At 35.6% G+C, this 25,903-nt stretch overlaps 1 long non-coding RNA gene across 1 annotated transcript in view; it reads left to right on the forward strand.

Annotated features, from left to right (window-relative positions):
• The window catches only part of LOC138843918 (uncharacterized), a 63,147-nt gene extending 44,058 nt beyond the window's left edge, over nucleotides 1–19,089 (forward strand). Inside the window, exon 3 of the long non-coding RNA XR_011379127.1 lies at nucleotides 18,744–19,089. This is a non-coding gene — a long non-coding RNA (uncharacterized lncRNA). The remainder of the gene's footprint in view (nucleotides 1–18,743) is intronic.
• Nucleotides 19,090–25,903: the final 6,814 nt, after the last annotated feature.

Raw genomic sequence — 25,903 nt, forward strand, 5'->3', positions numbered from 1 at the left:
TTTTATAATAGATTTTGATGATGTCTGTGATAGTATAATGTACATTCCCTTAATTCTAATTGTGTATATGGTTATGGTCTCAATAACATAATATGAAAACTTCCAACTCACAAATTATCTAGGAAAAATTACTGCCTGGATATAGATGTTTAAAAATCTATTACAACTTAAACTGCACTCAGCAACAGCTGAAGAGAAGCAGCTGTAATAAACCAACTTTGTGGTATTTTAATCTGCATAAGATGGAGCCATGGGGCCTTTCAGTGGAGACAGAGATCTCACATCACAACAGGAAGTGTATTGAACGGAGAGGAGACATGGATTTATACTATATTTTATGTATTACAACATGTACATTTTGCTTTGATACTGAGTTCAGTTTTGATGCTGGTTTGATTTAATGTTAATTTAGCAAACCAGGTTGGGAGTGCTCATTCATCACAGAGATCTTTTTCTCTTTCAAGACATGCACAGACACACACAAACACAACATGTTGAATATTTCATATGTGACATATCCTATGCTAAGTGGTTTACTAACCTATTATTTATTTCCATTTAACAGAATTCTGGCTTACATAGAGTTGGCCGTCTGTATCCATGGGTTCCACTTTGGGGGTCCAACCAATTGCAAAGTATATCTATCTATATCTATACCTATATCTATACCTATGTCTATATCTATATCTATATATCATCTATATCCACCTATATGAAATTGTGTATAAACAATACATATGATCTTTTTAAATTCATCTTTATACAGTGTAATATAGCAACTATTTACTTAGAGCTTACATTCTGTTAAATTTCATAAATAATCTAGAAATGGTTTAAAGTATTCCAGTGTATCTACATAGATTCTTTGCAAATACTGTGCATCTGTAGATTTTTGTATGTATGGTGATCCTGGAGCCAATCTTTATAGGTGCTGTAGGACATCTGTCAATACAAACATACCTAAGCTTTAAATTTAATGTCTTGACAAAACACACTTTGTAGCACTGCTGTTTAACAAAAACATTTCCTTCTTCTCGTTCCCTCAGGTCCTTTTTTCAGTCAGTCTCCAGAGAGAAAGCCACTGTCATGAGTCTTACTTCAGGCATTTGTATTAATAAAGTAATTGCTTTCAAGCATCTGGATTTTTATCTCAATACAAGATTTTTAAGATTTAGGTAGCATGTCATTCAACATATCTGTAGTTTGAAAGAATACAAAGCAATCTGTTTTTTCATCATCCTGTTTATGCCTATCCGTGTTGTGTCTAGTTGTGTCTATTTTAAGTGAAACTGCTATGCATATTGTCATAAAAGTTTGTTGGTGGTAAAAGCTTTCATTTCTCTGAGGTTCATATCTTTGCATGAAATTGCTGAGTGGTGGAGTAGATGTATGTTTAACTTTATAGGAATTTGCCCCGCAGGTTTCAACAATGTTTATACCATTATATTCATGTGCTAGTAATATGTATTTCTGTTACTGCACAAATTTACCAATATTGGGTGAGCGCAATAGTTTTAAGTTTAGCCATTCAATTAAGTATAGTAGTATCTCATTGCAGTTTGATTTGCTATTTTCCTAATAGCTAATTTTTCATTAGCTAATAGCTAGTTTTTCACTCTCTGAATGTCTATTGCAGCCAGGTTGAAGCCAGAAGGCCAGTACTCAATGTGGGTCTCACTAAGGCTGGCAGGGACTCAAGAATTTGCGTAATCATCACTCCCAGGGTGCACATTAGCTAGAGGTTTGAATTGGAATTGGAGTAAGGACTTGAGCCAGACATTCTAATATGGGATTCGACGGTTTCAACCAGCGTATTAACCACTGTGCCAAACACCTGTCCCTGTTCAATATATGTATAACTATTGTGTAGCATCCTTTGTGATTATTTTAACATCTGATTATCATTGAGTCTTTTTCAACTGATGGATTTTTCTCTTTTAACTTTTTTTTATCATTTTCTACTTTTTAAAATAATGGAAAATGGAGAATATAATTTTATTAAGAAGTGTTTGCTATTATCTTTCTTTCAAGAGTGTTCATATTTTTCTGGGAGGCAGGAAATGGTGAGCTTTATCTTGTTGAGTTGTGATATTAGACTTTGTTGTTTCATGCCGCATGTAGCTGTGACTCTGTTGATAAAGTATTATTTCTGTGGCTATCTTCTGAACATGCACAATTTTCATCACATTCTTTCCTGTGTGATACCTGGAAATGCAAGAGTACTTCAAGAAGTTTGTAGAATTATGAAATTGAAAGTTGTTTATTTACATGCAAAACTTTTTAAATGCATGTTTTTTGTGATATACAATTCAATTCTGCTGGACATTTAAAAATTTTTTACAGAGACAGAAGGAGACACATACACACACGCACAGAGAGAGAGAGAGAGAGCGTGAGCAGGAGATATCTTCCATCTGCTGGTTCACTCTCCAAATGGCTGCAATGATCAGGCCAAAGTCAGGATTCAGGAGCTTCCTTCAGATCTTCCACTTGGGTGCAGAGGCCCAAGAACTCAGACCATCTTTTGGCTGCTTTCCCAATCCATCAGCAGGGAGCTGGATCGAAATTAGAATAGCTGAGTGTTGAACCAGCAGCCACATGAGATGCCAGTGGAGTTGCTTAATCTACTATGAGACTTAATCTACAATGCCACAACACCCACCCTAAAACTGTTTTTAATGATAACTTGAAAGAGAAAGAGAGAGAGAGAGAGAGAGAGAGAGAGAGAGAGAGAAAGTGATGAATATTGGTGGAGCTGCCAACCATTTGTTCACTCCCAGTGCCTACCATGGTGGGGACCGGTTGGGCCAGAGCCAGGATGTAAGAACACAATCCTGGTCTCCCACATGGGTGGAAAAATTCCGATAATTGTGCCATCAACTGCCCCCATGGAGGATGCAAAATAACAGGAAACTGGACTCTGAAGCAGAGCTGGGACTCAAATCCAATTACTGTGATGTGGTATGTGTAGATCTTAACCAGAGTCTTAATTGTTAGAACAAACCCTCAACCCTCCAAGAACTGATTGAAGAGGCCTCATGTGATAACCACCAACATTGTTTTAGGTCATATCTGATTAAATTGGACACAGAGTCTTACCACATGCTTGCACAGCTTATCATTCAACCACAGGGAGTTAAGAAACCCATCCTAAACTTACCAGGACATTATGCATGCAGATGAATATACATATAGCTAGAGAAAGAGAGATATGGGAATATATAGGTCTATACTGTATGTAGAGAGAACATGTTCTCTAGAAATCTGCCTACCTTCCAGCCATAGCAACAAGCTATTTCAGCTTCTTCTATGCAATAAGAACATTGTTTTTATGTCTCAGCACAATCTCCGTGCTGTGGTTTGCAGGGTGCCCCTGCATAAAATATTGGAATGAACTTTATGTTTGCTTCATTTTCTTTTCTTATCTATGAATTGTTAGATATCTTAAAACATTAGTTCATATATATTCTCCTACTTTATTTATTTATTTATTTTTGACAGGCAGAATGGACAGTGAGAGAGAGAGAGAGAGAGACAGAGAGAAAGGTCTTCCTTTTCTGTTGGTTCACCCCTCAATGGCCGCTGCGGCCGGCGCGCTGTGGCCAGCACACTGCACTGATCCAAAGCCAGGAGCCAGGGGCTTCTTCCTGGTCTCCAATGTGGGTGCAGGGCCCAAGCACTTGGGCCATCTTCCACTGCACTCCTGGGCCACAGCAGAGAGCTGGCCTGGAATAGGAGCAACCGGGACAGAAAACGGTGCCCTGACTGGGACTAGAACCCCAGTGTGCCAGCGCTGAAGGCAGAGGATTAGCCTATTGAGCCACGGCGCCGGCTCCTACTCTATTTATGATAGAAGACCAACTCAGATGAATGTAACCGAGACAAAATTGGAGGGTGAACCAACGGCAAAAGGAAGACCTTTCTCTCTGTTTCTCTCTCTCACTGTCCACTCTGCCTGTCAAAAAATAAATAAATAATAATAAAAAAAAAACTCAGTATATTATCTTTTATTTGGTGTTGAAGTGTATCCCCTCTAAGCAGCAGGGTAAGAAAGAGACTAAAATATGTAAAGAGAGAGGGTTAGTGAGTAAAATGTTTCTAGATCTATCTGGTTCCAAGGCCCACAAAAACCTTGCATTTCTCAAAGGTGGTTTTAGGTAACATTTTTTTAACTATTGATATAATTTGGAAAATGTTTCTTATTTTTTGAAAGATTCCTCTAAGAATGAATATGTTAATATGTTCAGATTCAGCATAAATGGAGCCATTTAAAGTATAGTGTGCTATTATGGCAATTATTTCCTTAACCTTCATGCAATTTTTCTCTGAACTAGAACTAAATAAAGGTGCCCCATAAATACAGGCTTGTGTTGTGTTCACTTGCTTATATGCCTGGTCTTGCTGTGGGATTATCCCTTAATTACAAGTTTAGCCTTGGCAGCCGAGATGAATAGAAAATCATGTTAAAACTGCAATCTGCCATTTCTCTTGTTCTTCTGCCAGTCTGGGTAGTTCTAATTGGAAAATAAATTTAAAATGCCTTCATGCAGATACCTTGTTGGAATAATTGTTGTAAATGCAAAATTTACAAAAAAGATAAGTGATGCCAAACAGCTAAGAGAAAATTAAGCAATTCATGTTATGGGATTTCAGAATTAAAATGAAGTGACTTTTTAAAGTATTCATTATGCTGTGGTCAAAACAGTATACAGATGGCAGCAGGAATTTGACAAACAGCAATATTTTGAAAAATGATCAGAATGCATGTTATAATATAAATCATTTTAACACACAAACATTGATCAAATTTGTTAAATTACAGAAAGTATTTGACATCTACACTTTATAATTTTTCAGTAAAAGCCTATACTTTCTGCTAATCATTTCCCTGAAGTATTAGATGCCTCTTAGCCTGACACTGAAGATGCTGTTGCTATCTGTACTAGTCATTATCTATTCTCTTGATTAGTTGAAATGTAATTTGTGCATAATGATGCTAAAAGCTTGGAAATGGATTTAATTTACTGATATACATAATTCCATTATTAAATTAACAAAATTATTTTATGCATATTATTATAAAAATGTTTATCTTTACATCAACCTTGTCTGATTGTTACTTCAAAGTGATGACTTTTTAATTCTTTTTTTGTTTTCAAAAGACAGACTGAGCTCCTATCTGCTGGTCCATTCCTCAAATGCCAGCAGTGGCTGGGACTTTGCTGGGTAGAAGCCAAAATCAATGAGCACAACCCAATATTTCTAACCCTAACCCTAACCATTACCCTAATCCCTGTGTTGCAGGGGTTCAAGGACTTGAGCTATTGCACACTGCTTCCCAAAATCTGCATTGGTTAGGAACTGAAGCCACAGTTAGGAACTGAACCCAAGCACTCCAGTATGAGCTGCAAGTGTCCTAGTGAGCATCTTAATTATTAGGCAAAAACATCAGCCTCAGATTATTTCAAATTGTGAGATTTGTATTTCTGAACTGAAAAATGTTTATTTATTTAGTAAAGATCACTGAATAACCATTATGTGATAGATTAACAAATTGATCAAAAGCAGATGAAACATGAAAACATTATACCTGGCTATAGAAAATACAATTTTAGCAAAGAAGGAAAAGTTTCATGATTGTGACATGCCATAGAGACTTACAAATTCGAATTGCATGTGGGTGTGTGTGTTTACCTATAATAAAGTTTGTACAGAAGATTTTGACAAACATATTTTCTGGTTTGATGACACCATCAACACTTTGTATAAATTCTTTAGAAGTGATAGTATTGAATCCTGTGATTTTCAAAGTATTTGCAAAGCTCCACTGAATATTCTGATGAAAGTATTTATAAAACAGTAGGATATGCTTCACCATGACCTATATGCATGGGTGAACATTAGAGAACTGAGACATTTTCAGCCAACTGCTAACTACATAAATAAGAATAAAATAAAGGTTGTTTGTAATACTGGAAGTGCCATTATACAATCTTTTCTTTCTAAATTGCAAATGATTTTCATGAAAGGGCTTTATATTAAGAAAAATAATATGTAAATATTAATTTGATATTCCAAAGTTACATAAAATGTTAAATATATTTTTTAGAACAGCTCGAATTGTTTTGAGTATAATTCTCCAAGACACTTCATGTTTCTTTTTTGTTTTTTATAGTTAAATTGCAGTGGTAGAAATTCATAAGTATACCTGAAAATAAACAGTAAAACTAGCATTTATTTTTGATTAAATACATAAAATATCAATTTTGTAGAATGAAAATTTATCTGACAATATATTTCAGCAGACAAAATATTCTTCTATTATTGTTAAACTATTTGTACTAATATTTAGCCAATAGGCAGAGAGAAGCTAGAAAAATTTTATTTAATTTTTTTTCTTTATATAAATGGAAAAAATTTCATGTATCTCATTTATAAAGTTTTAAGATCATAATGACACTTCCTACCCCATCCTCTCCCCCTCCCTCACACCCCTCCTAGTACTTTCTTTCTTAATTTTCTTTAAATTTTTTGCAATAATATACTTTTTTTTCTTTGAGAAGTTTTATCATTAACTGAAACAACACCTAAGGAAGGAAGCCATGGAGTTGGGCACTTCAATTTATCTTAAACTTATGAGACATAAGAATATCCTCCTCTTAATACATTAAAATGAAGTAAATCTTTGAGAACAAGTTTTACTATTAACTCTTAAAGATTATACAAGTTAACATGGAAATGAATTATCCAAGTCTAGTCAAGGCCTAGGATGACTGCTGATGACAACTTGGTAATTTACTGAGTCAGAGCACCTAGACAGTTTTCTCTGGGATTCCTGATTTGCAGAAGCTATACCATATTAAAAACATTTTCTTAAGCTACTAAATTCCAGGATCATGCATCATGTAGTACAAAATTTTTAGGAGAGAGGTGTAATATTGCTGAAATTTTATTTAGCCACTGGGGTGATATAACATTATTGATATTTGACACATAAATATTAAATAAATAGTAAATATTAAATAAATAGTAAATATTAAATAAAATAGTAAATATTAAATTTGTATATTATAAGCTTATTTCTGGATTTTAAAATTTATTTCACTTAAAATGTGTTAATTAACATGTAATAGTTGTAGAGTTTTATAATTTCAAAGCATATAAATGTGTGGGATTTGTTAAATTTTATTTACCGTTTTTTTTAGGAGAGAGTGAGAAAGACAATGACAGGAAGACAGATTGCCTATGGTGGTTCATTCCCCAAATGCCTGCAGTGACTAGGACTGGGCACAGACAGGGTCAGGCTGCAGTCAGCAGCTGGGAACTCAATCCAGGTCTGCCATCTGGGTGACAGAAACCCAGCTATTTGAGCCATGGCTGTTGCCTCCCAGGGTCTATATTGGCATGAAGCCAGAGTCAGTGCCTGAAGCTAGGGTTGGACCCAGACACCCTAAAGTGGGATGTGAGTCTTAGCCACTAGGCAAAAACTACATGGCAGTGTGTGTGTGTGTGTTTGTGTGTGTGTATGTGTGTAGGCACATTCATTGATTAAAAACTTGGAGATTGATGTTATGGCATTTTAATCAAATGACCTAATAATAAGAGTCTGATCATGGGAGAAGTTGCAAAACAAAATTTTTGTCTGAAAGTCAACTTATCCTGAACTCAGAAAATGACCTGATATGTCCAAAAAGATGTTTAAATGACTAACTTTATAATCATGAATCGACAGATGGAAAAGGTATTTAGATAACACCTTCATTTTAAAAGTTTTCAGGGGTATTATGGAGGATTACCCAGTCATCCCAGAATTTTCATGGAACTCCTTTGAACAAATTTGAAATTCTCAGTATAACATAAAAGTAAGTCAATATATGGCAATAGAAGAAGTGAGATTGAAATATATATTATGGAGGCTGGTGCTATGATGCAGAGGATAAAGCCACTGTCTGCAGTGCAGGCATCCCATACGGGTGCCGGTTCGAGTCCCAGCTGCTCCACTTCCCACTGCGCTCTCTGCTATTGCCTGGGAAAGCAGTAGAAGATGGTCCCAAGTCCTTGGGCCCCTGCACCTGCATGGGAGACTCAGAGGAAGTTCCTGGTTCCTGGCTTCAGATCAGTGCAGCTCTGGCCTTTGCTGCCATCTGGGGAGTGAATCAGCAGATGGAGGACCTCTCTGTCTCACTCTTCCTCTGCTTCTCTGTAGCTTTGCCTTTCAAATAAATAAATAATTCTCTTTTTAAAAAGAAACATATATTCTGCATAAAGATAAAAAGAGAAAAATAACCATGGATACTAAAAAGCATTATAGAGTTGAATATTCTATATATATCCTCTAAAACGTGACATAATTTTCGATTACATTTCTGACTGATGTTTTACTAAAATTAAATCATTCTTATTAACATAAATCATGGAATTTTTATAATCAAATGTTTCATAAGAAATATTTTTGTAAGAAACGTTTCTATAAAAAAGAGATAAAATTTAAATAACTGATTGTGTTTGATGCTCTAATAGAGTAATATTTTTGTTAAACAATGATTTGAAAAGCCAATGAGAATATCTTTTAATTTGCTGAAAGTTATAATAGCGATTATTAAGGTAATAGTTTTTAATTCTGTATTATGTTATGAGACCTTTAGAAAGCTTCAGTGCAGATTTAGTTGTGCCAAAGTCAACTCATAGTAAATTAGAAAGATTAATGTTGTTTGTAAAGAAAGATAGATATGCAAGTGATTATTAGATTGTGATTACTTTTCTTACTTACAGATTGTAGAGGATGATAAACACAAATATATGTTTAGGCATTTTAGAAAACTTATGCTTAACTGTTTTACAATTATTGTAGAAAGCTAATAATGGGATGGAAAATTTGTTCTACAGTACGTTTCTCAGTTTACATCACGAAGTATGTGGCAAAATGAAAATGGCACAACCTTTTCACTGTTGGAGTCTTCCCCAGAAAGGATAGTTTGTCCTATTTGACAATTTCAGGTAAAGAGAAAGTAGGCACACCTACAACTCAGCAATTCTACTCCCAGGTGGATATCCTAGAGACACATACAAGAGGCAAGTATAGCAGTGTGCTGTGACATGTGTCCTGAATAACCAACCCGAATGTCTATCAGCAACAAAAGAACATGTCAATTTTGATACACTCATTCAATGCAATGTTCTCCAGCAGTAAAAATGAATAGTTACTCTGCACATCAGTCTAAGTGAATCTTACAGATACGGAATGAGAAGAGTAAGATTAAGAAATATATTATGTTGTTACATTTCTATATAGATCAAAACTCAAAAGTGGGCTAAAGAGATTATTAAAAACAATTTATAAAAGTGTGTGAATTCTGCTAAACAGGTACATTGAGTAGACCATAATTTCCAAAAATAATGTCATATGCATTAATGAATCACATAAAATTTAAATTCTTGACATGTAGTATTAAATAAAAGTGTGTGAAAAAATAGAAATATAGAAATGCTAATTTGCAATCATTTTCTCCTTTTAAAAATTTTTCTCTTATACATTTATTTTCAGTAATTGTTCTTTTGAGAAAATTAAATGAAACTAAGCATGAATATTCAAAAGCAAACCTTAGTACCTGTGGTTTTATTCTAGAGTGTTTCTTTTCAGCTTGCAGTAAAATAAATTCTAGGGGTATTCATGTTTTATTTCATTTAATTTTATGAGTTTATAATTAAATAAAACCCTTTAGCACCACTTTAAAATAGTTTTGACTTCACATAAATATTTGGACATCTGTTGTTATTTTTTATAAAAAAATTATATTGGAGGAATTGAAAGTCAAAAAGTCTATTGTCTCTACTTCAAATTAAGCTATAGAGTCCTATAATCACGTATAATTTTTATTAATATTTCTTAAGACAGAGCTTTAAAATAGATGTCTACAGAAAATGAATGAGGATTATGTATCCCATATGGATTTGCTTTTGTTTCACAATGAACTATGAAGTGATTCTATTTTTTATTATGCTTTTCTATTTGTAGTCATGTGAAGTTACATAGAAATCTGGAGAGGCAGATATATAAGCTAATAAGGAGTAAAAGGAATGATAAGGAGAGATATATTGGTAGTCCAACTGTCTATTATATTTGCAATCCATAAATGCCATTTCATTTCAAAAAACATAGCATTAGAAATAAATTCTGATTCTTCCTTCTTGAAGATATTTTATTAGGGTGATGGGTGTTTCTAAATTCAATTTACTCAATTTCTAAAAACCCTTTACTGAATAAGGAACTTGCACTACCAGATTTGAAAAATCTAAGATAATCTCTTAAACTCTGCTATATGTTGCTGACTTGGGGTTATGCATTCTTTCAAAATAAAGCAGCCCAATATGTCAAAAAATGTTATTTAAATATAAAATGAACTAGAGATAAATTGATGATTTCTATTTTGAACAAGAAATATATCAAAGTGCAATGAATTAATTGGTACTATGATGTTTTCAATATCATCAATATAGAAACAAATTTTGTTCACTAAGTCAATCATAAAATAACAGTGTTGCTATTTCTTTGGATTATTAAAATTCCAATTATATTGGGTCCCTACTCCAATGCTATCTGGCCAATTAATACCTTTTTTATTTATTTACTTATTTAACAAGTATTTTTAGTACAAAATGGACCCTGCCCATTTTAATCAGTTTATTATATCTATCATTAAGTTCCTTTTATTTTTACTTATTCTGTTTTGGTTATTAAGGTATATCAATTATGAAGATGTAGGAGAAATAACATTTCTTCCAGCCAGGAAGCTTCATTTTTCAAAGCATTTATACTACATTTAAAAATAGGATATTTTCTAAATTTGGGTGTGTGTGTGTGTGCCTGTGAATTTGAGTAACAGTGATTTATGTGTATATTAAATTTCTATTTCTGCCATAAAATAATTACCATACGTGCCTTAAAATCATACAGATTAATTATCTCACAGTTCTTCAGATCAGAGCCAAAATGCATATCCCACCAGGGTAAAAACAGCATCATATTTTTTTTTTTTTTTTTTTTTTTTTTTTTTTTTTTTTTTGACAGGCAGAGTGGACAGTGAGAGAGAGAGACAGAGAGAAAGGTCTTCCTTTGCCGTTGGTTCACCCTCCAATGGCCGCCGCTGCAGCCGGCGCACCGCGCTGATCCTGGCAGGAGCCAGGAGCCAGGTGCTTTTCCTGGTCTCCCATGGGGTGCAGGGCCCAAGCACCTGGGCCATCCTCCACTGCACTCCCTGGCCATAGCAGAGAGCTGGCCTGGAAGAGGGGCAACCGGGACAGAATCCGGCGCCCCAACCGGGACTAGAACCCGGTGTGCCGGCGCCGCAAGGTGGAGGATTAGCCTATTGAGCCACGGCGCCGGCCCAGCATCATATTTTAATAGTCCATATATGTCTGGAGTCATGCAATGCTTTTCTCTATGTGCCTAGTCTATTTTACATAACACAATATTTTTCAAGTTCATTCATGATGTCACAAATTACACCATTTCCTTTTTTATTAAGGCAATACTTATATCCTGGTAGATAAAACATGAGAATGTCACATATTGACACACTAGATCAGTTAGAATGTTAGGGAATGCAATGGGCTGAATTGTGTGCCTTTAAAATGTGTTGAAGCCATAATTCCCAATGAGACTATTTGAATATAAGGCCTTTTAATTATGGGATAAGACTTGCTAACACTTTGATTATTTTTTAAAAAAAATTGATGATACTTTACTCTTTCTTCCAAAATTGGATTATTGATGGTGATATACGATGTCTGTTTCACAAGGGTATTCCTCAAGGGAATAAAAAGAGGTGTGAACAAGTAGTGAGTCAAGATTTTGCCCTATGCATTTCCATAGAGCATCCCATTAACAAACACCCCATCAATGAGCTGCTAGAAATAGATTGCAGAATGGTGCCCATTGTGTAAAACATTAATGATAGTTTTCTAAATTTTAAATTTTCCTTTATTATGGATACAATCAATAAAGCCCAGAAAAGTTAAGTTTCTAGCCCAAGCTCATATGCATAATCCATATAAGTAATATTTGAAGCAGATCTTTTCACTAATTTGGCATGCTTTCCATACAAACACATTATTTCATTTTCTCCTATATTCTCAGGAGTATTTTTTTCTTTTCATAAGTGATTCCATTTTTCCCTAATGATTGACTCTGTGTTCTTAGGGATTTGCAGATTGACTTTCTGCCTTTGAAGCTTATTAGTTCAGAGAAGCAAAATGTTTGATTAGTTTTTCCTTACTAAATTTACTGGATGATTTGCTAATCATACTACAGTGTCAAAATTTATAACTTGACCTGATGCTTTTTATAATAAAATTACAATAGACAATTGCAAAAATATCCTGTTCTTTCCTACAAATTAGATGTAATTCATGTCACTGCACAAGTTTTCCTATATACAATTAAAAGTATATGACTGGCCGGCACCGTGGCTCACTAGGCTAATCCTCTGCCTTGCGGCACCGGCACACTGGGTTCTAGTCCCAGTCGGGGCACCGGATTCTGTCCCGGTTGCCCCTCTTCCAGGCCAGCTCTCTGCTGTGGCCCGGGAGTGCAGTGGAGGATGGCCCAAGTCCTTGGGCCCTGCACCCACATGGGAGACCAGGAGAAGCACCTGGCTCCTGGCTTCAGATCAGCGGGATGCGCTGGCCACAGCGCGCCGGCCGCGGCGGCCATTGGAGGGTGAACCAACGGCAAAAGGAAGACCTTTCTCTGTCTCTCTCTCTCTCACTGTCCACTCTGCCTGTCAAAAATAAAAAAAGTATATGATTATTTCATTAAAAGTAACTTCATAGAACATCTCACATATTTATTCATTCTTTAATTATGAAAAGTAAAATTATGAGATGTCAAGTTATGGATATATTTACATAGTTAATGGTAATGCTTAGTTATTCATATTTCCTAATATTCAATTTAATTTTCTACAATTTTGCATCATCTGTTGTTTTACATTATACATCATTCACATGGATCTTGTAGTTCCAAATGTATGAGTATCAGTGCAGCCCAAATTATGTTTACAAAGAATGTTTAGTGAATGTATGTAATTTCTCATCATGCTCATTGTAGTGATAATTCTGAAAAGTTCTGTAGCAAAGATCCTTAGCAAGTATCATCCTATCAAGTTTATGGACTTATTGTGACTATGCGGCGGGATCCCAAGAAACTTCTGCAGACATTGGAATTTTTATTTGGAATATTTTGAAATATCTTTTGCTCCCAAATTGTCCAAGACATTAGCCTTCTGCACCTACATAGGAGACTCAGATTTAATTACTCATTCTGGAGATTTGGAGAGTGAACCTGTGGATGGGAGCTGGCTCTCTCGCTATCTCTGTCTCTCTCTGTTTCTCAAACAAATAAAAGTTTTAAAAAGTGAATAATAAAGACAACATATAGAAAATAAATATAATGTAAGCTCAGTCTTTTATTACTAATCATAATCCACAATCCAGCCTATCAATGTAAATTCTAAACATAAATTAGGTTTATTTTATGCTACTAAGCAAGTTTTTTAAGGTATTCAGAATATTTTATATTTGTTTAATATATTAGATAGACATAATATGGGGCAGAATATGTTTCAATCTCAAAGTTAGGGCATTGGAGGATAACACAGACATGTTTAAAGTTCTGTCCATTCCATTAGTTGATGAGTATCTTCTAAATTTATTCTACCTTTTTTTTTTTTGACAGGCAGAGTGAACAGTGAGGGAAAGAGACAGAGAGAAAGGTCTTCCTTTACTGTTATTTCACCCTCCAATGGCTGCCCCGACCAGCGCGCTGCAGCCGACCTACCGCGCTGATCCGAAGCCAAGAGCCAGGTGCTTCTGGTCTCCCATGCGGGTGCAGGGCCCAAGCACTTGGGCCAACCTCCACTGCACCCCCAGGCCACAGCAGAGAGCTGGCCTAGAAGATGGGCAACCGGGACAGAATCCAGCGCCCCAACTGGGACTAGAACCCGGTGTGCTGGCGCCGCATGCGGAAGATTAGCCTATTTTGAGCTGCGGCGCCGGCCAATTTATTCTACATTTTGACTTTCAATGAAGAAACTTTTTTGATCACAATATTTAAAAATACTTTGCATTTTAGAAAATTGATATTAATGCATTTAATTTAATTTGCTGTTGTGTTTTCATACGGAAGGTTTGTTTAAGTGTTTGCATTTGATATCTTTGAGTAGGAATATCATAAAAATTATACCAAATGTTTTGATTTTACCAGAGAAAACTGTGGCTCTCTGGACATATTTGATCCTCAATTGATTTTGTGAATATTTATCGACAAATAGCCAAACCCACTCATTGCAAATTGCTTATGACTATCTTCATGCTAAAATAGCAGAGTAGAGTAGCTGTGACACAGACTATATATATCATTTGCAAAGCCTTAAATATCTACATGTAGCTTTATTGAGAAAATATTCATTTACATATTTGTGGTTCATACACTTGATGGAAAAGTAATAAAAATTTGTTTCACAACCTTGCTGTCAACAGCCAGGGATAGACAAGGCAGAGCCCAGGAGCCTAAAATTGTCTCTGGATCCCCCAGATGGGGCAGGGGCCCATCTTCTGTTGTAATATCAGCTTCATTAATGGGGAGCTGGATATTAAGCAGAACAGCTGGCTTGGAGCTCTAGGCTCCTGGCTTTGACCTGATTTAGCCCTGGCCACGTGGGGAGCAAACTGGAGGTTTTAAAACAAAACAAAATAAAACAAAAATCTGTCTTACTCTCCCTCTCTGTTAGTCTGATTTTCAAATAAATAAATCAATCTTTAAAATTGTTTTTTTTAAAATGTTTGATAAGGAAAATTACTGAAATTAGAAGAGTAAAAATGAGTTAAAAAAAAAACTAGCATAAATATCTAGGGAGGGTTCTCTAATTTAAGTCTAGGTTTCTTGTAGAAAACTAGGCCACTATACAGGATTTGACATTTAATGCTCTCAATAAAACCATTATTAGCTAGATAACATTTCAATTTTGAGAAGTTTCCCTGCCTTCATAATATTACATTTTACCTGCAAAATATAAAATAAACAATTTTTGTTGTTGCTGTTGGAATAAAGAAAGCATTATCAGGGCGGGTGTTAGGTTGCCACTGGGAAAGTCACCTCTGTATCCAACTGCCCTGTTTGAATCCTGCTCACTCTACTTTTGATCCAGATTCTAGCTAATGCGTGTCTTGGAGGTACTTGGTGATAGCTCAAGTACTTGGGTCATCGGGATCCACACGGGAGAGCCAGATGGAGTTCCAGGCTCCTGACTCTGGCCTGGTGCAGCCCTAGATGTTGAGGCCTTCTGAGTTGTAAGCAGCTGATTGAAGATCCTTGTTTCTCTGTCTGTTTCTCTCTCCCCATCTCTTTGTTTTTCAAATTAAAATCAATAAATTTAAAAATTAAGAGAAACTAATAATGTTTTCAAAGAAGATCATTCTGAGTCATCTGAATTTCATTTTTGAAATTATATCGGAAGTTTTTGATCTTCTCTTTCAGACAATGCTAGGTTAAAGCAGGGGAGAAGGTAGAAAGCGAAGCATAACACTGCACTGTTACGGTGACCCCCATTGCTGATATTACACATTCTGGTTGCCTAACGGAAAGGACGCTATGTATATTCTATTTGAGAAGTTTATGGCGTATTTTGGTATAACCAGGAGAATATTACCTTATTAATACAGAATTATATTATAAATTTTTAATTTTCAAAAATTTTTTCATTATCAAATATTTTTAATAATAAGATACTGTGATTATAACTATACAGACAAATTCTTCATGGCAGGTTTTTCCTTTGTTGGACAATTTCAGCAATATTTTTTTGTAAACTAATAGCCACACATTTTACTTAAAATTATATATAAGCATATTTATTTTATATACTTACATAATTATATAAGTATATATATAAAAGAAACAAGAGAAAATTTAAAATTGTTTCAGAATTTTGGAAAAGAATATCCAATATTGCCCCCGTCATTATTTTGCAAAAAATAAAAAAAACTTGGAGTTTTCTTCATTCTTCAGACATTTACATCTAGTACGTAAATGTCATATCGTGACTATGGATGGCATAGAGGGACAATCTGATTCATTTCCCATAAAGATAGTCCCTACTTACTAACACAGTGCTTATTACCCATGTGTGTATGCACACAGACTCAGCAACAGAGATGAGACAAAACTGTATAAAAAGATGAATTGGCACAGCATGAACTGATGTGATTATAAGCACAGCCTTGCTTCCTTAACTGTTCGTTCTTTCTTTTGTCCTCCTCTTCGGCCTCTTTTATTTTTTTTTCTATATTCACTTGTCCTCTCCCTCTTCCTTCACCCAATTGTCCTCAAAAGCCTTCATTTATTTTTATTGTTATGTTTCTTAGGAGGGGCAGATGACTGAGATTTCAGAAAATTATATGTCAGAGTTCTAACACAAAATCCTTATGGCAGGAACTTAGTGTCTGAATCATAGTGTCTGTTCAGGCCATGACTTTGTGTAAAATCCTGGAGTAATGCAGTGTCTTGGACTTCCCTCACTCAAATTATATAGCCACACTAACGCCTGATAGACTGAACACACAAAATTCAGAACTTGAAGAATATAGCTTTATTTTGGGCTATTTATAACCACACATAGATTAAATTCCTTTGTTTCTATTTTTATTTATTTGTTTTGTTTGCTTGCTTTGGTTTAATTTGCTCATCAAAGCAAAAATATTTATTATGGTTGTAATTCTTCAAACTAATATTAAGATTCCTCAAAGGTAGTGAATGTGAGTGATTCCAACATACAGATACTAAATATGATTTTAATAGCAATGTTACATTTAACAATAATATTTTAGGAGAATTTTGAGTTAGTGTTTTAGGTTTATAACTATATTAAAAGATGTTTTAAAGGCTTTCAGAATCTCATTTGAGACTTCATTTAGGAAAACCATTCAAGACTATTCTCATGGAACTTAAGTTGGTACTATGGTGACTAAAGGGATGGCATTTTACAGATGAAAATGTGGTACAATGCTAAAAAACACTGATATTTGTTTCCTATCCAGATTCATTAGGCATAATATAGATTGACCCAATAATATTTATAATTCTATTCATTTTATTATGTAATTGTTAGACTATTTCATTGAGTATAATTTTTAATTTAACAAATGTTTCACATAAATAAGTCATAAATTTTCCCATGTGATCTTATCACTCTACATAAGAAGTCATTCTTTTGTTCCATGTTTCTTACTTCAAAAGTCTCATAGCTTAACATCATAAAACAATAGAAAAAGTTAATAAAATTAATACAATTCCATTATGGTGAAATTCTGCTTACTCTTGCAAAACCAGGAACTCAAAAAGTTTGACTGATGATAAAAAGTATTTTCTTATTTTTACTTTGTATTAATATATATGCTAGTTTTCAATTTTCTATTCATCTAAACAATGCCTCAAGCTTTAATACATTATTGAGCTTATATCTTCAAGTATCAAATGTTGCTGCCACCATTTCCCTGAACGTATAGTTAACTCTCAGATATTCACTCAAATGTGAAGAGCAGTGAGGCATGCAAAGCAGTGTTGTAGATAATATTAAAAGCCTGCCACTGGAAATTTTTCCATTTACATTCAAATATGTATATTTTTCTGTCTCTGCATATTCATTGAAAACAAACAAGCCAATAACAAATAAAGTAATACACACTAAAGAACTGATAAAATATTTATTGGACTTTGTTCAGTTTCCCATTATAATTCTGTACTCATCTCCTACCTGAATCTGATGTTACATGGGAAACAAAACAATTTCTGTGAACCTAATGGAAAATTTTCTCTTTTTAAACCATTTCTAGAAATGGTTGAAAAGATCTTTAAATATAAGAAGTAAACAGAACAAATCAAGAAGTCAAGATGCATTAACTGCATTTAATGTGTACTATAGATATTCATAAATTCAGTATTTAGGTAAAATTGCTGTATCATTCATGAAAATAGACCATGTGTCCCACTTCCTAAAATGTATGCAATCTATGTAGAAAGTTTACTATATATTTTAGAATGTTTGCAGTAGTCATACTAAAGGAAATGCCTAGATAACTACCAAAATATAATGCATAATGAGATAAAAGATAATGAAATGAATTCTAGCATGTACAATAAATAGTACCATAAAATAACCAGGTATATTTTATTGTAATACTGGTTTTCCTAAAATAGTTAACTTCAGTTATGAGTACTTGCTGCATCTATAAAAGTCTGCCAGCAGGGATCTCCCTTGCATTATCATTTAGAAAGAGATGATCTAATTTATTTTTACTTCCTTAGAAGATGATGTTAACCCTAAAATCTCTATTAAAACTATATATATTGAATTTCCAAAGCAAATGACTAATATTTACAATCTTGTCCTGGATTATATCATTTTTATGATCATGTTGGATTATGCAATTTCTTTAAGATCAATTATTTATTAATCTAGTAGTGTTATAAACTTTTGCATTTTTGAATATTAAATCTATTTTCTGTGAAGGATAATAAAATTCCCAAATTGAGAACACAAACTAGGGATGTTTATAAGTTTTATTACATGAACATTGAAGAAAATCTTCATTTTATGTATTTAGGATTTTAGCAAATTATCATTTTCATCATGAAATTAATAACTTGGTTCTAAATCCTCTTAATTTTTGTCTTTATTTAAATCAAGTGTTGGGGCCAGCACTGTGGTGCAGAGTTAACACTCCAGCCTGAAGCACCAACATCCCATATGGGTGCCAGTTCAAGTCCCGACTGCTCCACTTCCTATCCAGCTCTCTGCTATGGCCTGGGAAAGCAGTAGAAGATGGCCCAAGTCCTTGGGCACCTGCACCAGCGTGGGGGACCCAGAGGAAACTCCTGGCTCTTGGCTTCGGATTGGCACAGCTCTGGCCATTGTGGCTAATTGGGGAGTGAACCAGTGGATGAAAGACCTCTCTCTTTCTTGGCCCCTCCTCTCTCTGTGTAACTCTGACTTTCAAATAAAGAAATAAATCTTTAAAAAATGAATCAATCAAGTGATTGGTTTAAGATTTCTGCTTGAGGAAAATTATTAGTCATGAGTATAAATGACTTTGTAAAATGCAAATAATGGGTAATAAGAATATGTAATGGATCAATGAACTGAAATATAAGATTAGGTTGGAAATATAGCATTTTTAAAATAAACTCTAAATAGCCATGTAGAAAACAAAGAAATATGAAAGGAGGAAATACTAAATTCTGAATGGATTTGGAAATCCAAGCTTTTTAACTCAGGTGAGCTTACTCAAATTTTACATCTGCCAATTTAGTATCCCTGTTTCTTGGGATTTTCCTTTGGAAAGTTGTATAAACGTTTATGTTCCTTCATTATAAAGGCTAGGAAGAGATAATATCTGTGTTGATCCAATTTTGATGAAACTTGGTGAAACGCTTAATGTGTTCTATTAACATAAAAGAGTCTCAGTCTTGCTTTTTTGACTATGAAAACAACTCTTTTGCAAATTTTCAGCCCCATTGCTGAGACTTTATATTTGAACAACCATGGAATGAATCCTTTTGGTTTTTCCAAATGAACTGAGATTTGCTTCAAGAAAATTGCTGAAACAAGTCCTAGAAGAAGAAATTTTGAAGAGTTATAAGCTACAGTCTCAAAAGAGATGGAGCTAAAAACTACCTATTTTTAAAATGAGGTGTTGCAGAATTAGAATTTATACTTTACCCTGATTTTTAATTATTTGATTCTAGTAATTTCTAAAACAAAGCATTTGTTCATCGTTAATACTGACTATATTTATTTTACTTTTAGTCATCCAATTTAGTGTCACTAAACAACCATCCAGCAGAAAAATATATTCAAAAAGATTTTACTTTTAGAATAATTTTACCTTCATGGACTATATTTAGCAAAAGAAAGCATATCTGACCTTGAGGCAGGCCTTCTGAAAGATTTCAAATATAAAAAAGAAAAAATCATCAAGAATGAAAATATTTCTTAATATCTCTGTGTTATCATCAAATAAACCAATATTACAATTTTGGGATTTATTCTGAACTTTTGGAGTATAATTTTGCAGTATTCAAAATTCTAGGTTAGTTTTTGTTTTTGTTTTTTTTTTCACCTTTGAAATATTTCACTCTATTCTCTTCTTGGTTGCATGGTTTCTGAGTAGTTAGTTGTACAAATGTTTAAAGTCAAAATATCCAAGGAAAATGGAATTAAAAGTATGCATCTAGTTTGTGGCAAATAGTATTTTAATAATATGTGCAAATTTTATAATATGAAAATTTGTATGAATTTCAAAAATTTTGAACCTAACTAAACATACTTTTTTATTTTCTCATGAATTTTTGGACATATATTCATAATTCTTATCTTTGATCCTTGATATGTAGCATATTTCCCCCAATCTCTGGATTCTCTTAAAAATTTTACACTACCTTTGATTTTCTGAAATTTGAATGTATCTTACCAGATGTAGGGTACTGTTTGTATTTGTATACGTGTGTGTTAGTTGTCATGCGTGGCATTCTCTGAGTTTCCTTGATCTGTGTTTTCGTGTCTGACATTAATTTGGAATAACTCCCATGTGGTGGAATGAGAAGGCCATGCCAAAACGGCTACTGGCAAGTGAGCTTCAGTTACTCAGGAATGGCTTCAGATCCAACCTGGCAAAGGAGCCTGCCTGGCAACAGGAAGTGATTGGTTAGGGCATAAACCGCCCTTGACTGGATTGGCTCTCTTGGCTACATAAGCTGCTGTACCAACTGAAATAAATGAGCCTGCAGGCTGCTCGCCTCTGGCCCACTTTCACCCGACCCCCAGTGTCTGTGTGGTGACTCCGCACCTCTTGCCCCTACTGCACTCCTCTTCTCAGAACAAATCTTCAGCAACATCTAGCGCCCAACATGGGGCTCAAACCCATAACCCTGAGATTAAGAGTCTCATGGTTTTCTGACTGAGCTAGCTAGCTAGAGTCTAGTCATTATTGTTTAAAATCTTTAAAATCTATCTATCTTTTTATATTTCTGTTTTTTTTCTGAATGGGTTATACCTATTACACACACACACATACACACACACAAAACTTTCACTGTTGTCACACAGCTATGGCATATTGTGTTGCTTCCTTATTTCTTTACTATCTGTCTGTATTGTCATTTCCTCAAGCTCAGAGTTTCTTTACACAGCCATGTGTAGACTACTAATAAACTCATCAAAGACATTCTTCATTCTTATGGCATTTTATATCTCAAGCCTTACTTTTATATTCTTTGTTAGAATTTTCCTCTCTTTGGTTACATTATGCATCTGTTTCCATATGTTCTAAACATTGTTACATTACAGTCCTTAGTATATTAATCATAGTTATATTAAATTATGCCTTATTTTTCCAACATCCCTAATATATCTAACTCTGGTTTTTATGCCTGTTCAGTATTTTCAAAATTTTCAATGTGTTTTTATGTCTATTCAAACAGATGTGAGTTTTTTTTTTCTTGAAATCCTGATATGATATATTAGGTGAAGTGTTGTTACTTCACCCAATGAAACTATATATTTAAATTTTAACATTTCTCCTGGCTATAATTAACTATATTACATATAGAAAATTTTAAAATGACTATAATCATGAAAGATATTACACTTACACATTTATATATTTTAAAAGTGAATATGCTTACAGATCTTTATTATGAAATAACTTTATTATGAAATAAACTGATTTCTTTGTTGGGCTCAAAGCTATGCCTACTGCAGATTCTTCCCTCATGCATGAAAGAATTCAAAAGTGTATAGAATACTAGAATTTATTTAGGGAAAAAACAAGTGTGCAAACTCAAGATCTAAGTCATGGGAACAGTATTGTGGTGTAGCAGGTAAAGCCACCACCTGTGATGCTGGCATCCCATATGGCCACCAGTTCCAATTCTGGCTTCTCCAATTCCAATCCAGCTCCTTGCTAGTATGCCTAAGAAAGCAGCAAAGGATAACCAAGTTTTTTGGGACTCTGCATCCCTGGAGGAGACCTGCACAAAGCTCCTGCTTTCCGGCTTTATAACAGCTCAGCCCCGGCCATTGCAGCCATTTGAGGAATGAACAAGTAGATGAAAATCTTTCTCTGTCTCTCTCCCTCTGTAACTCTGTCTTTCAAATAAATAAATAAAACTTTTTTTTTAATGAAAATGATCTGAATCTGGCCAGCTAAAAAGAGATACAGTGCAAGAACAAATAACCCCAAACTCAAAAGCCCCCAATGAGAAAACCCTCACCAAGTAAAAATATTTAACAGTGAAGAAGACTGCAACAAAGGAAAAACTCCCTTCAACAAGGTTAGACTTCCATTTATACCCTCCAGCAGCATAGGGGATAAGTCCTCATTGAAGCCTAATTGAATATTCAATAAGGGTAGTGTTTGAACACCACCCATTTCTGTGACCATTTTAGGAAATATCAGAAGCATCATGGTTGCAGGCATGTGATGGGAGTGTGAGTGACCCTCCATGGTAATTTTATTATAATGATATTACAACAAGCTAAAAGTTGGGGAGGTAGGGTGTCACATCCTGCAGCCATGTTGGATATTTCTCTTAGTTGTGTTTCAAAGCTGAAACACTGTGCAACTTAGGATATCCCCTACAAGGAAGAAGTGGGGCCTTGATGGTGCATGGGAGGTCACCCTGCATCATGCAGAGAAAGGGACCATTTGCAGCTGCCTCTTGCCCGGTGCCCCGTGGCTGTAAAACAGGCAATTGCATGGAGCTGTCAATCAGCTATCCACACCAGTTGGCAAGGAGCTGTCCAGCAGCAGTTCAGCTGAAGTTATCCAATCTCAACTCCCCTGCATACCTACTTACATTCCCACAGCAAAAGGAATTCAGTTAAATGTGTCATTAGAGATGCAATATTAAGGTGTGGGGAAGAGGAAGTATTCCATAGCCCCATGAATAGGTCTCAGGACTTTGTTATTCCTGGGTTCCTAGACTGTGAATCTCATCAAAACATCTTAGTTCTCCAGGCCCTGTAGTTGGGACAAGATGACTTAGTGGGTGATGGGTTTCCACTTCTTTCAGTAGGTTAGGCTCTGATAAAACTCCAGCCAATTGGGCTCTAGGAAATCAATTTCTCTTAAGTCTTGGCCTTGTTAGGCAGAACAGATCTTCCAAAGATTGCAAAATGATCACTCTCCCCTTCCTCTGATGAAAGTACAAGGAGATTTTTCACTTAAATTGTCTGTGAGGACCTGATGCAGTCTGGGAAGTTAAAACACATAAAAGTGAGAGGCATCTTTGTTACTATGTCTCCTTGGTGTTTAACTCTCAGAGTTGACCATGTGGACTTTGTTGCAATTTATCAATTTTCCTTTAGGAGTTTGTGCCCTAGTCCTAATATTCAGGGAGATTTCTGCCTAGGGATTTCTACTCTAATAAGCTATAATTCTCTGCATCCATCATATCTTTTCTCTCCAATTTTTGGGATATCAGTAGGCTTGTGAATACTCTTCTTTTATGTAATTAAGAAGAGCTGTTGTTTTTTTTTAGTTTCTTCAGATCTTATTTATGGTTAGGATGGAGTGTCAATTTCTAAACTCTACAGGCTAGACTGGAAACTGAAAATCTCCTGGATTTATTTCAAAGATATTGTGGGTTTGCAACACCCTAAAATGGAAAATATTTACTAAATATCAGTATCACATAGGTTTTTAAAATATTTTGGTAGTTTTCTTTTACTCATATTTGGCAAACATTTTTGTTTTAAAAAGAAACCATGCTATGTTAAAGTATTACACAAATTTTTTTTTTTTTTTTTAAAGAATGGCATTTGGAAGTTAAAGAAGCCTTGCCAACTGGCTTATATTGTGTGGGTGTACATACTAGTTCCATAATATCTTTAATAGAATACATTACTGTGATCACTTTCTGTAAGGATTCTGGCAAATCTGCTGAAACTAAAGTCCACAATCTACTGCTGGTAATATGCATACTCCACGGTAAGAAGAATTGGCCCTATTCATCCATTTATTTTTTTATTTTTTATTTTTTTTTTATTTTTGACAGGCAGAGTGGAGAGTGAGAGAGAGAGAGAGACAGAGAGAAAGGTCTTCCTTTGCCATTGGTTCACCCTCCAATGGCCTCCGTGGCTGGTGCACTGTGGCCGGTGCACTGCGCTGATCCGATGGCAGCAGCCAGGCACTTATCCTGGTCTCCCATGGGGTGCAGGGCCCAAGGACTTGGGCCATCCTCCACTGCACTCCCTGGCCACAGCAGAGAGCTGGCCTGGAAGAGGGGCAACTGGGACAGAATCCGGTGCCCCGACTGGGACTAGAACCCGGTGTGCCCATGTCGCAAGGCGGAGGATTAGCCTAGTGAGCCACGGCGCCAGCCTCATTTTTTTTTATTATTTCTTTTATTTATTTGAATGATGAATGTACAGAGAGAGGGAGATTAGAGGTAGATTAGAGGTAGAGATAGGGCTAGAGCTGGAGCTAGACCTAAAGCCAGAGCTAGAGCTAGAGCTAGAGATGATAGAGATAAAGATAGATCTTCAGTGGCTGATTCACTCCCCAAAATGCCAGAACAGTCAGGGCTGGGTAATATTGAAGACAGGAACCAGGAGCCTCATCCAGGTCTCCCATATGGTGCAGGGGGCCCAAGGACTTGGGTCATCCTCCATTGCCTTACCAGGTGCACCAGTAGGGAGCTGGACCTGAAATTGAGCAGCTAGGATACCAACTGGCACCCACATGTGATGCTGGGATTGCAGGTGGCTTTATCAACTTCACCATAGTGCCAGCCCCCATTGCTTTTTTTGTTAAGGTTTATTGCACTTGTTTTGAAAGGCACCTGGCACAGAGAGAGGGAAATACAGAGAGGGAAAGAGATCTTCCATCCCCTGGTTCAGTCCCTAAATGGCCCCAAGGGTCTGGGCTAGCCCAGGCCATGGCCATGCTGAACTCAAGGGACTGATACTCCATCTCTGTCTCCTCCAGAGGCAGCAGGGCCACAAGCTCTTGAGTCATTTCCTGCTGATTTTCTTGGCACATTAGCAGGGAGCTGGATAGGAAGCAGAGCATCCGAGGCTGGAACAAGTGCTCTGATATGGAATGGCAGTGTCACTGGCAGTGGCTTAACCTACTGCACCACAATGTTGGCCCTCACCCAATTCTTGTTATTTTTTTCCTTTTTCTATAGGGCTGAGTGATCTACCTCTCACTTAAATTTCTTGATGAGTAGGGGTTGCTTCATGAAAGACCTGAGAAAGTTCTGAGACTCTTTGGACAAATGACCTGCTATACTAACTATGATCTGCAATAACAAGAGGATCCTATTTTTTCATAATGTATTGAATGAGAGCTTTCATATTGTCAATGAGTGGGTCTGGAAGTAGGACTCAAGACATTCTGTAATGGTACAAGTTTGACTTGTTTGTTGTTATTCAACTTAAGATGGGTCTTCTGATAACATTTGTTTCTTCCTAAGATTTTTGGTCATTTATTTCCAATAAAAACAAATGTTTGGTTGCATGTTTCATGATCACAGTTGGAAGAATGTAGACAAACAAGCACTAATACACAGGTACTTTTTTATTTATTTATTTGGCATGTAGAGTTACAGACAGTGAGAGAGAGAGCGACAGAGAGAAAGGTCTTCCTTCTGTTTGTTCACTCCTCAAATGGCCACAATGGCCGGAGCTGTGCCGAACTGTAGCCAGGGCCAGGTGCTTCTTCCCAGTCTCCCATGTGGATGTAGGGGCCCAAGCACTTGGGCCATCCTCCACTGCCCTCCCGGGCCACAGCAGAGAGCTGGACTGGAAGAAGAGCAACCGGAACTAGAACCCGGCGCCCATAT

This window comes from Oryctolagus cuniculus, chromosome 9 (assembly GCF_964237555.1).
Source record: "Oryctolagus cuniculus chromosome 9, mOryCun1.1, whole genome shotgun sequence".
In the NCBI taxonomy this organism is placed as follows: Eukaryota; Metazoa; Chordata; class Mammalia; order Lagomorpha; family Leporidae; genus Oryctolagus; species Oryctolagus cuniculus.